This window comes from Malaya genurostris, chromosome 1 (genome assembly GCF_030247185.1).
Source record: "Malaya genurostris strain Urasoe2022 chromosome 1, Malgen_1.1, whole genome shotgun sequence".
Classification (NCBI taxonomy): Eukaryota; Metazoa; Arthropoda; class Insecta; order Diptera; family Culicidae; genus Malaya; species Malaya genurostris.
In genome coordinates, this window is record NC_080570.1 from 51,417,310 (window position 1) to 51,430,372 (window position 13,063).

A 13,063-nucleotide genomic window follows, 5' to 3' on the forward strand; every position below is an offset into this window, starting at 1 on the left:
ACAAAGAGGACGAGTTTGAGTGTGATCACTATGCAAGAAGGATGTGTTGTGACTATGATTTAGATTGTTAACCATATTTGGGCCTTAACCAAATTTATTTTTCAACTTCTACTCGTCAGCGCCTAACGGTTTATATTGCACTTAAAGACAGTTAACGGTTCAACATGAACCGTTAAGCAAAAAAATGACATTAGGTTGTTTTTGTGACATTCGAATATGCTCAACTCGATACGATAAATATTTTGTCAATTTTGTCAAATTTGTCAAATTTGTCAAATTTGTCAATTTTGTCAATTTTGTCAATTTTGTCAATTTTGTCAATTTTGTCAATTTTGTCAATTTTGTCAATTTTGTCAATTTTGTCAATTTTGTCAATTTTGTCAATTTTGTCAATTTTGTCAATTTTGTCAATTTTGTCAATTTTGTCAATTTTGTCAATTTTGTCAATTTTGTCAATTTTGTCAATTTTGTCAATTTTGTCAATTTTGTCAATTTTGTCAATTTTGTCAATTTTGTCAATTTTGTCAATTTTGTCAATTTTGTCAATTTTGTCAATTTTGTCAATTTTGTCAATTTTGTCAATTTTGTCAATTTTGTAAATTTTGTCAATTTTGTCAATTTTGTCAATTTTGTCAATTTTGTCAATTTTGTCAATTTTGTCAATTTTGTCAATTTTGTCAATTTTGTCAATTTTGTCAATTTTGTCAATTTTGTCAATTTTGTCAATTTTGTCAATTTTGTCAGTTTTGTCAATTTGGTCAATTTTGTCAATTTTGTCAATTTTGTCAATTTTGTCAATTTTGTCAATTTTGTCAATTTTGTCAATTTTGTCAATTTTGTCAATTTTGTCAATTTTGTCAATTTTGTCAATTTTGTCAATTTTGTCAATTTTGTCAATTTTGTCAATTTTGTCAATTTTGTCAATTTTGTCAATTTTGTCAATTTTGTCAATTTTGTCAATTTTGTCAATTTTGTCAATTTTGTCAATTTTGTCAATTTTGTCAATTTTGTCAATTTTGTCAATTTTGTCAATTTTGTCAATTTTGTCAATTTTGTCAATTTTGTCAATTTTGTCAATTTTGTCAATTTTGTCAATTTTGTCAATTTTGTCAATTTTGTCAATTTTGTCAATTTTGTCAATTTTGTCAATTTTGTCAATTTTGTCAATTTTGTCAATTTTGTCAATTTTGTCAATTTTGTCAATTTTGTCAATTTTGTCAATTTTGTCAATTTTGTCAATTTTGTCAATTTTGTCAATTTTGTCAATTTTGTCAATTTTGTCAATTTTGTCAATTTTGTCAATTTTGTCAATTTTGTCAATTTTGTCAATTTTGTCAATTTTGTCAATTTTGTCAATTTTGTCAATTTTGTCAATTTTGTCAATTTTGTCAATTTTGTCAATTTTGTCAATTTTGTCAATTTTGTCAATTTTGTCAATTTTGTCAATTTTGTCAATTTTGTCAATTTTGTCAATTTTGTCAATTTTGTCAATTTTGTCAATTTTGTCAATTTTGTCAATTTTGTCAATTTTGTCAATTTTGTCAATTTTGTCAATTTTGTCAATTTTGTCAATTTTGTCAATTTTGTCAATTTTGTCAATTTTGTCAATTTTGTCAATTTTGTCAATTTTGTCAATTTTGTCAATTTTGTCAATTTTGTCAATTTTGTCAATCTTGTCAATCTTGTCAGTTTTGTCAATTTCGTCAATTTTGTCAATTTTGTCAATTTTGTCAATTTTGTCAATTTTGTCAATTTTGTCAATTTTGTCAATTTTGTCAATTTTGTCAATTTTGTCAATTTTGTCAATTTTGTCAATTTTGTCAATTTTGTCAATTTTGTCAATTTTGTCAATTTTGTCAATTGTGTTGATGATATCAATTATACCAGTTTTGTCAATTTTGCTAATTTTGTTCGTTTTGTCAATTTGATCAGTTTTGTACATTTTGTCCATTCTGTCTGTTTTTCCGTTTGGTCCATTTTCGCTTCATTCGTTACTTTTGCAGTTCTTATTTGGCTATTTCGCATTGTTTGCAGCTATATTTTTATAGTTTATGTTGCATCGTTCGTCGTTTCTGCTATATTTGTTATAATTTTTGCTTTTTTCGCTTCCCATTCTTCCTTTTCTCTAAGTTTGCTATGTTACTATCTTTGTTATTTTTATTATTGTTATTTTTGATAATGTTTTTTATTACTATTATTATTTTTGTTATATTTGTCAGTATTTTTCTGTTTCGATTATACGATTATTCGCCTCTTCGGGCCACAAAAACTTTCTAACTCTATGTGCGGCGTAAGGAATCGTGCCCAGGCAGGCTGCGTGCAAGGTATCACGCTATACCCATTTGTCATTTTAAATATTTTTGTTAGTTTTGTTGTTTTTGTTTTTATTTGTTGTTTTTGTTTTTTTTTTGTAATTTTTGTTATTTCTGTTGTTTTTGTTATATTTTTTATTTTTGTTATATTTATTATGTTGGTTATTTTAGTTATTTAGTTATTTTAGTTATTTTAGTTATTTTAGTTATTTTAGTTATTTTAGTTATTTTAGTTATTTTAGTTATTTTAGTTATTTTAGTTATTTTAGTTATTTTAGTTATTTTAGTTATTTTAGTTATTTTAGTTATTTTAGTTATTTTAGTTATTTTAGTTATTTTAGTTATTATAGTTATTTTAGTTATTTTAGTTATTTTAGTTATTATAGTTATTTTAGTTAATTTAGTTATTTTAGTTATTTTAGTTATTTTAGTTATTTAAGATATTTTAGATATTTTAGTTATTTTAATTATTTTTGTTATTTTTGTTATTTTAGTTATTCTAGTTATTTTTGTTGTATTTGTTATTTTAGTTAGTCTAGTTTTTTTTGTTATTTTAGTTATATTAGTTTTTATTTTTTTTTGTTTCAATTATAGAGGCTTTAACATTAATGTCATTCGCCTCTTCGGGCCAGAAAAACACTCTGACCCTAAGTGCGGGGTTGGGAATCGAACCCAGGCGGGCGGCGTGAAAGGCATCGACTTACCCATCACGCTATACCCGTCCCCAGTTATATTAGTTATTTTAATTGTTTTAGTTATTTTAGTTATATTAGTTATTTAAGTTATTTTGATTATTCTAGTTATTTTAGTTATTTTAGTTATTCTAGGTATTTCAATCATTTTAGTTATTTTTGTTATTTTAGTTATTCTAGTTATTTTTGTTGTATTTGTTATTTTATTTATTCTAGTTTCTTTTGTTTTTTTTGTGTGTTATTTTAGTTATTTTTATTAATTTCAGTTATTTTAGTTATTTTATTTATTTTAGTTATTTTAGTTATTTCAGTTATCTTAGTTATTTTAGTTAGTTTAGTTATTTTAGTTATTTTAGTTGTTTTAGTTAATTTAGATACTTTAGTTATTTTGATTATTTTAGCTTATAATTTTTTTATTATTGCCGCTATGTTTTTTACTATTTTCACGGTTTTTTCATATTTTTTTATTTGCCATGTTTTTTTTTTTTTTTATTTTCTATATTTTCGTAAAATTTTTTATTATTGTTATGTTTGTTAATTTGGGGAATTTTTGTTATTTGGTTATATTTAGTATTTTTGTTATTTCTGTGTTTTTTTTTTTTATTTTTATGACTTGTGTTATTATTGGGATGTTTGTTATTGTTATTATTTTTATTGTTTTTGATGTTTCTGTTATTTATGTAATTTTTGTTAGTCATGTTATATTTGATATTTTTGTTATTTGGGTTATTTTTGTTAATTTAGCTATATTAGTTGTTTCAGTTATATAAGTTATTTTAAATATTTTAGTTATTTTAAATTCTATTTTTAATTATAGATATTTTTCTTATTTTTGTTATTATTGTTATTTATGTTGTATTTTCCTTTCTCATATAGAATAGCTAAGTAATCACTGTGAAAACCGACTCTTGAGCCGAGGCCTGGAGGACCGAGTGTCTTATGCCATTCGACTTCGTTCGTCGAGTACTCAAAATGTCTGTATGTATGTAACGTTTTTTTTGCACTAATTTTTCTCGGAGATGGCTTAGCTTCAAATGAAAAGTCTTGTGACCTCATCTCCCGTTATTCCCCCGTTATTATTCGTTATTTTTGTGAAATTTCTTATTTTTGTTATTTGTTTTTAGCATTGTTCTTTTTGTTGTTATTTTCGTTATTTTTGCTATTATTGTCGATTTTTGGCTGTTTACAAAATCTTTTCAATTGTCAGTCTGCAATTTTTAAAATTTATGCGGTTTTTATAACTCTTTATTACAGTTATTATATTATTATATTATACAGTTATTATATTATATTATACAGTTTTGTAAAATTTTTGAATTTTTTTTGCATTTTTTTGCAATTTTTGCATTTTTTATAAGGTTTTGCAATTATTTCTATACATTCATTTTTTTTATATGTCCAATTTTATTAAAGTTTCAAAATATTTGTAATTTACAGCTTCGCAATTTTTGGCTATTTTTTATATTATTGCTATTTTTGCTTTTTGTGCTATTAAGGCTTATTTTTGCAAATTGTGTAGTGTTTGCCATTTTGAATATTTTTGTTGTTTGCACTCTTTTGGCTTTTTGGCTATATTTGTCATTTGAAACAATTTTTGAATTTTTTGCTTTGTTCGATATTTTTGCTATTTTCGTTGTTATATTGTTTTTTTTATTTGGGTCTTATATTTTATTTGCTATTTTGGCTGTATTTACTGTGAGTGCGATTTCTATATTTCTGCTTCTATTACTAGTTTCACCATTTTAGTTATTTGATTTGTCTAACAGAATCTCGAAAAAGATTAAACGCATTTTGCTATTTAAACCTTTTGATGATTAAAAAGTAGCATTTTTTTTCAAAATATTGCCCATCGTAACCTACATTAAATCTTACATTTTTGATATTTTATTGAAGCAGAACCGTTCTCTTTTGAGATGTTTTTGGTATATTGTTTGATGGTACGAAGACTGTTATTCGGCATCAGTTAATAATACCATGCTAAATCGGTGCCTTTTTTGTTTCGGCAATAATATTTCGGACTTTCAACATCTTTGTTCGAGTGTGCAACGTCGTTCCTTCCGCTTCAATTCGTATGGCGTTTAATTTCCTACCTGTTTAGATGAATTCTTATGTAAATGTCACGTTTTATGTCACGTCCAACGACGCAGCATGTGTCTGATGTCAATTATTTTATAGTACTTGCTGAACTTATTTAGCACAGATTAGTAGACAATATTTATCTTTTAATGTAGCCTTTCACTCTTGCCGGTAATCGTTTACTCCCAAAACTGTATCCCAACGGCAGAGGTAGCGTTTGCTTCAAGGTCAATTATCCGCAACCGGTTACTAATGGGCTTGGTGAATGTGTTCCTTGTGCAAATCCTTTAAAAAATATTTCAATTGTTCCATTGTATCGAGGATCTACGCAGCAAAATCGTTTGCCTTTTTTTCTGCACATCAGCTCGATGTTCTCTGAGTCATGGGGTTTGGAAATTTTGAGGGTTAGTTGAAGGATATTTTTATCGTTAGTTCCGTTGAATCGCTCTTGCGGAGGTGATCCTTACTTATACCTCGTTTAAAGTTCATCCTTGAATCCATTTACGATCGCATCAATTTGCATCAGGCCGATCGAATCACATTCGATGTGGCATGATATAAACATTATTTCCCTGTCGGGACAACTCACTTTGAAAGTAAAGCAACGCGAAGAACCGTGTAATCCGTCGATTGTAATAATGTCTGCGGCATTGTTAATTCAACCTTTAAAATGAAAAAAAAGGTCAATTATTATTAAATCTGTAAATCGTATGAAAAATTATAAACGTGGTTGAATCAAGGGACACTCGCTCGGACAAACACGTTTAATGTTGATCCAACGCAGACTGGTTCAGCTATTCTGAAGTGATTAATTACCGTCAAATTGTACTCAAACAAGACAAAGTGCGGTTGACCGGTACAAATAGAAATCAAAGCTGTTTTGAAGTATTGCTCAATCGAATAGAACGTGGCCAAGTAAACTCTTCCTAATGTATCGGTAATTTGATTCTGTACGGTGTTTCGGTTCCGTAATTATAGGTCTCCGTTCAAATAACGTGTTGATAGTGGATAAGGTATCACTTATTATTAGTCATGGCGATTGTGAAGTTAATTTAGAACTTCAAGCAATAAAAAAAAGATCATTCAAGAAACACGATTTGTTCCACCTATGGTTGTAATAATGTTTTTCTCATAAATAAAGATTGGACCTCTTCGGGAACTATTGCATAAAACTGCGTAGAAATTATTTACGGTGACTGATTCTAATAAAAACTCGTCACACATCACCGATTTTGGTGGAAATGATTCTAGCTAAGGTCAGAAACATCTCGATCAAACAAAAAATGCTTTACTGATTACAGCGTTTCCATGAAGGAGAGTAACGTTTAGAAATCGAAAAATGAAACGCCATACAAGTCTCATCGCAAAAAATTCAATCATTGTCAAATATTTACGTTTCCAAAGCTCGACGACGATGGCGACCGGTTTTTTTTTCATTTTCTTCGCCATTTCGCGAAATTACCTAATATTTGCACCTTTTCTCAACCAAATCGTTAATATCCACGAGTATCGCGTGAAGACTTAAACTAGTGGTCCGGATTGCTAGAGGAAAATAAATCAACGGAGAGTGACCTTGACAGTTTGATGAGTTGTAAAACTAAACTCTCTGAACCAGTAACTTTCAGTTTTAACGATTGCGCGAATCTTATTTCTTAGTTTAGCAGTTCAAATTGAGCTGCTAAGCTGCGTTAGCAGCTCAAATTGAGCTACTGTGCAGTAGGTAGTAGAAGACGAAATGTAAGAACAGGCAGGTTGTTTATTTCGTTTAGTATATTATTGTTAACTGTAATTGTAACCCCCTAAATGATCACATTTTTTACTGATTCTTTTACTAGGTGGTGTATTTTTTTATTGAGTTCCTATCGATATCCTATAACTATATCATATATTCGTACAGTCAACAAACAATGGCATATATAAATATCTCTAAAACGACAACGTCTAGGAAAAAAACAAAATCAATATCTAGGATCCTGATTTTTCATCGAAAACTTCTATTTTTGCAAATGCTGTCAAATTGTGTAATTGTGATTTTATTCAGCCCGGGTTACAAGTTTTTAGAGTCGTTCACCGGGGGGAGAAAGGTGTAGTTAGTGAGTCTTGTTAGTAGGTTCCACATAAACTTTGTTTGGTTATACCGTTTCACGGTTTCCAATGCCGAAAGTAGCGGTCAAATTCTACGGAACGAAACTCACATCGATTTCTCAGAGCTGGTTGAACCGGTTTTCTCAAACTGAGATTCAAGTGAAAAGATTTATACTCACAGAGAGGCTCTAATCCATAGAGATAGTCTTTCAAAAGATTACTTTTATTTTCCGTTGATATCTGGAGAAATAAGGCAAAATCTGGAGGTATCTGTAGAAATAATGCTATATCCGTAGATTTCATGTAATTCATTTGTAGATCTGTTGCGAAGACACAAATCCGTTGATACTTTGGATAAATCCGTAGGGTTGGCATCACTGGTTCTAATATTTGACGTGTGATATGCGCTCCTCTGCTGATTGCTTGGTACTACGATAAAGAGGCGATATTTTCTCCATCCAAATGGTAACACAGTTACTAAACTCGTTCAGTGATGATGAAATCGATTCGCAGGCGAGCTGAACTCACTTAGTCTTAGTTGTAGTAGGCTTGCTTTCTGATTCTTTCAACCGTAGCAGCCAAGACATTATTATTCTCAGCAGCGATCTTTCAACAGCTGCTTCGTGTCCGGTAAGAAACTGTTTGTATACAGCACAGTTAGATTTGTTCAGTTGTATTTCTGGCATTTTCCTAACATCAATATAGGCTTTGTCAAAATTCTAAAAACATCGACGAATTCTTTGTCAAAATTTCAATTTTATATACGTCCTTTTTCACAGTAACAGCGTATAGGGGTTTACGATCCAATTTAATTTGTATTCTTTGATCGTATTATTGACCTTCTCGCTTTATGCTAAAACTTGCCCTGTTCAAATTCCAAAAGATGTCAAATCCACACATTTGACAGTTTAAGACAAAATTGTAATGAATTTTGCTTCCATTGAAACGCTATTAATAACCCTAGATTTAATAAATGGAAGGGAACTTGGAATCGATCGTACTAGCTTACTTGGCAAGGTTTATTTTGATGAGCAGTTGTAATATGTAACCTAATGGGTTTCCTGAAATGTTGTCCCAAAAATACGCACGTAGGAATCGGCTTGTTTGAGTGTTTGAGTCTTTGAGTATGCAATATCTGACACCAACACAAAAATTTCAACAGAACGAATTTCTTCTTTTTGGGATATGAAATAATACTTGTTGCCGTTTAAGGAAACGTTGTTTTTTTGCACGAATATGGTATCAATTGTTTACATGTTAGACAGACTGAATATTTTTAATTGTTAGTAACAAACACTTCTAAACAGTTAATCGCAGCTCGAAATGAACAAATAGTATCTAAGATGTATTATTCAAAGTATTGTCCGTCGCTAGCGACAACTTTCTCCCATCTTTCCGGCAATTTTCGGATCCCGGATCGAAAAAAGGAGTCCTCTTTTTGACGCTATCCATGAGGCAATCCATTTTTCAACTCTTCAAAGGATTGAAAATGTTGATCTGCCAGGCCGTGTGCCATCGAACGGAATAGGTGGTAGTCAGAAGGGGCGACATCTGGGGAATACGGCGGGTGGGGCAAGACTTACCATTTCAGCGTTTCCAGGTACTTTTTGACCACTTTTGCGACGTGAGGCCGAGCATTGTCGTGTTGGAGGATGATTTTGTCACGTCGCTCTTGATATTGTGGCCGCTTTTCTGTTAGCGAGACATTTTGAAATGGCTTGCTGACTCACTCCCAACGATTCGGCAAGTTCTTCTTGGGTTTGGCACGAATCTTCATCAAGCAATGCTTCTAGTTTGAAGGTTTTTTCTCGTCCACCACCATGTTTGTCTTCGACATCGAAATCACCATTTTTAAAACGTTGAAAACACTCCCGACACGTTCTTTTACTCAGAGCACCATCACCGTAAGTTTCTGAGAGCATTCGATGCGTTTCAGCTGCATTTTTCTCGAATTGTAACAGAAAAGTAAAACTTCCAGCAAATGGCGAGAATTTGGCACATAAACAGACATTTTCGAGCGTGAATAATACGAAAACAAGAACAACTGTCACTGAAACGGCGATGATAATTCGTTAGGCACTGTACACACTCACTTTAAAGGCATTATCATCTATGTATTTTGACCAGCCTCAGCCGGTACAGCCACCTATCGGAAAACGGCGGAAGCAAAGTTGTACACCTTATATGTTTAGAAAAATTCGAAATCTATTCCGTAATCAAATGACCAATCGATAACCAAATTTTAATTTTTTTGACATAATTTTTTCCTTTTTTTCTCTTTTCAGGTAAGTAACAAGAAGATCTCTCCAAAAACCAAAAGGTTGTCCTAGTCAAAAAATAATATATTAAGTATACAACGTCGCATCGATCGTTTTTCTAACGATGTTTAAGGGATAAGTACTGGACAATATTAACCGATCAAAAACTTAACACAGTAATATTGCAGTAATCTACCAACATTGTCGCATCAGAACATTTGTTGACATCTGTTTGAATCATAAACAATCTTAGTGAAATAAATTATCGCGAAGGTTGTATTTCAGGTTGACGGTTCAATGCATGGATCGCTGGTCTTACAAACCAGTAGTCGTATGTTCGAGCCTCTACCTGAAAGGATTCTTAGTGTCAGTAGGATCGTACTACCATCCATACAATGGTTCTGTACGCTTTGAATCGGCTGCGAAGTTTATTGAGACAGAAGGTCAAACTCCACAGAAGAAATGTAATTCGATGACTTTGCTTTGATTAGAGTGAAATTTGCCCAAATTATTTTAAATAAGGTAACATGATTTTCCAAGTTTTTCAGCAATCTGTACTTGGAGGGCTGAATCCAAGTAAAGATTGCTGAAATACTTGGAAAATCATGTTACCTAATTGAAAATAATTTGGGCTAATTTCACTCTAATCACGGCAAAATTTCTATCTGACTTCAATGTCGTTCGTTATAATTTGACAGAAGTATAGAATAGAGTTTTGGATAAACCGAGAAAAAAACGAATGGAACGCTACAAATGCATTTTCTACGAAGCTGAATGAACGGCTGTGGTCGGCAGTTACGACGACGGATCACAGGCGACATTTGCGACTTGCACCAGCGTCGTTCAGAGTCATCTAAGAGGAATTCATTTGAATATCCTTCCATTCAGCAAAATAGTTCTTTGTGGAAAAACCTTGCTGTCGCTCGCTGGATGCCTAAAGAGAAACAATTTTATTAGACAAGAAAATGTTTTCATTGAAGAAGTTGTAATAACACGTTCTACAAATCTCTGCTTAATGCAAACTTATTGATAATTGTCGAAGTTGAGTGGAGAAGCACAAAGATCGCGGTTGGTCGAAAATGATATTTTTTAGATGAAGCAACTTTTTCAAGTGGGTTCGAGTTAAACGTGCCTGATTGGGAAACAGTACCGATTTTGTTCAGCACACTGTCAAGCGGAGATTGGGTTAGTTGAAGCCTTACACGCCAAGCTACGGAATTTAAAAATGAAGCCAAACGTTTTCCGCCGACCGAAAAGAAAGCAACAACTATTTCCTTCAAGAGGATCCAAGAAGATCCGAGACTTCGAAGTAGCCTCTGTTCATCATGAAGACCAAAATTTCAGGAAAGATTGTTGATAATTTTAAGCAGTTATCTGCGGAAATTCGGATGATTTGCAAACCTTGTTGAAACCAAGACTCAAAAGTGTCAGGTCTTTTTCAATGCGGATGGTATCTGCCGTGATGACTGCATTATACTGTAAAGAAAAATGGCGATACATGTTTTCAATACTTTAGAAATATGACCTCGGCATCTTAGAGCTAAAACAGTGTGCCTTGTGAAATGTATTGCTCAATACAACCCGCATACGCATGGCTGCCAGATGGCTGACTAAATGCTGCCAGCTGGAAAAATATGGCTGGCAGACATTCTGGTGACCGACTGCCTCACCGCTGCCAGATATACAACTCAAACGATACAACCGTATCCACCAGGATTTTTCCACATTGAAATCTACAATCTACAGATACAGGCGATTTTGTTTTGTCAAATTGGATTTGACAACCGTCACTGAATCAATTTTGGTAGCCGTCTGGTGGCCATGGCTGCCCAGGTAGCCAAAACGCTATGCGGGAAAAACCTGTTTTAATCCACCTAGGGATGTAATGATGCCACTTATATTACTTATATCTTCAAAATTTTCACTAGAAGATTTTTTTTTCGATCCTAATTAAATAAAATAATACACCATATTGAGGTTGTAACGACTGGAAGATGAGTTTATATAAGTATTGACAGCTTTCTCAGTCCCAAATCACTAGGCAAACGATTTAATTCTTAATTTTCCCGACGTTTCGCCCGTTTTTGATGGCCTTTTTCAAGGTAAATCCGTTTTTGTCGAATACATTGATTGCCAACGGTTAGAAGTTCAACGATTTTAAACGGCTTCAATTGCTTTGCGAATATTTGCATTTGGTAGTCGATAACACTCACAAACTCTCTGGGTGTACATTTGCTTCACAACGGTCAGTAGAAAATAAAGAAAATTTTCGGGAACCGGGAACCAGGATAGCCGAAGTCGGTTCGTTTAGTAAGTAACTAGTTTGTAGTAGCCTACAAACTAAATCAGTTTTGAGACAAATCTAGAAGAATTTTGCCCTTTATTCGACGCTCTAAATGACAACTCTCTAAAGTGCAATTTTAAACACACTTTACGCATGATGAAAATCAATAGAAACCTATGAGGCTGGCGGATTTTATTTATTTTATGGGTGAAACTATTTTACACATTATCACACATATACACACACAGACATTGCTCAGCTCGATTAACTGTGTCGAATGATATAGAACACTTTTCAGTCCTGGGCCAGTTTTCACTAGTCAAATTTTCAAGTGATTGTATAAACTTTTTATATGAGAAAGGCAATAAGTGTACTTTTATAGAAAAGCATATTTATTATGATTTCTTGTATAACACTAACAAGTAGGTAGAAATTGAATAAAAAATTTACAAATTAACATATTTTTCACATGAAACATATAGATTTAAATGTGGAAACCCTGCAGGTTATACGAAAATGAACAAAGCTCGCTGGGAACGGAGCAAAGCTGATGGTGTTTTCTTCTTCCGTACCGCACGTAGCGACGCGTACAAGTTTTGCATCGTCATTTTTAATGACGATTTCAATGTTTTGACACTCATAGCCCTATAATTTCGGAACCGGAAGTCGGATCTGGATGAAATTGCACAGTATGTTTTTAGACAATGAGCGCTTTAATTTGAATCATGATTCGTGAAAATCGATTTTACCGTTGCTGAGAAAGCGAAGTGAGTTCCGTTTTTCGAGCTTTTCTTCACTGTTGTCGGTGCTTGCGGAAGCGAAAATCGGGGACTAGTAGCCCCAAAATAGTTTTACATAGTCACTAACTAACTAACTAACTAGATGAATTTAGCAGTAAGTTTTATGAAAATGTGCACCTAGTTTTACCATTGTACTCATAAAATTAAAAATCGCACTGTAATACCAGAACCAGAAGTCGGATCTGGATCAACTTCTCGGGGACTTTTTAGAGAATTTTAAGACCTTTTATTTGTTTCGTAGTTTGTGAAAATCTGTTGAGAAATTTCCGAGAAAATTGAGTGCGCCTTTTTTCCATAAATTTGCCCATATTTCCTTGTGATTGCGGAACCGGAAGTCGAATCTAAATGAAATTTGGGAAAATTGTATGAGGCTATAAATCCTTTCATTTGAATCTGAGTTTGTGAAAATTAAGTGACATTATATACTACTGACATATTGAGTAGAATGGTATATGACAATCGGCCCTCCGGGCATTGGTTGTAAGATCGATTTTCACAGCAATTACATAGCCTCCCTATTATTTTAATTGATCAATTCCTACTCATGGCAGAATCG

The 13,063-nt window shown here is 32.3% G+C and overlaps 1 protein-coding gene across 8 annotated transcripts in view; it reads left to right on the forward strand.

Annotated features, from left to right (window-relative positions):
• LOC131439375 (complexin) overlaps positions 1-13,063 on the forward strand; it is a 721,216-nt gene that overhangs the window by 102,318 nt on the left and 605,835 nt on the right. The gene's annotated exons all lie outside the window — the stretch shown is intronic.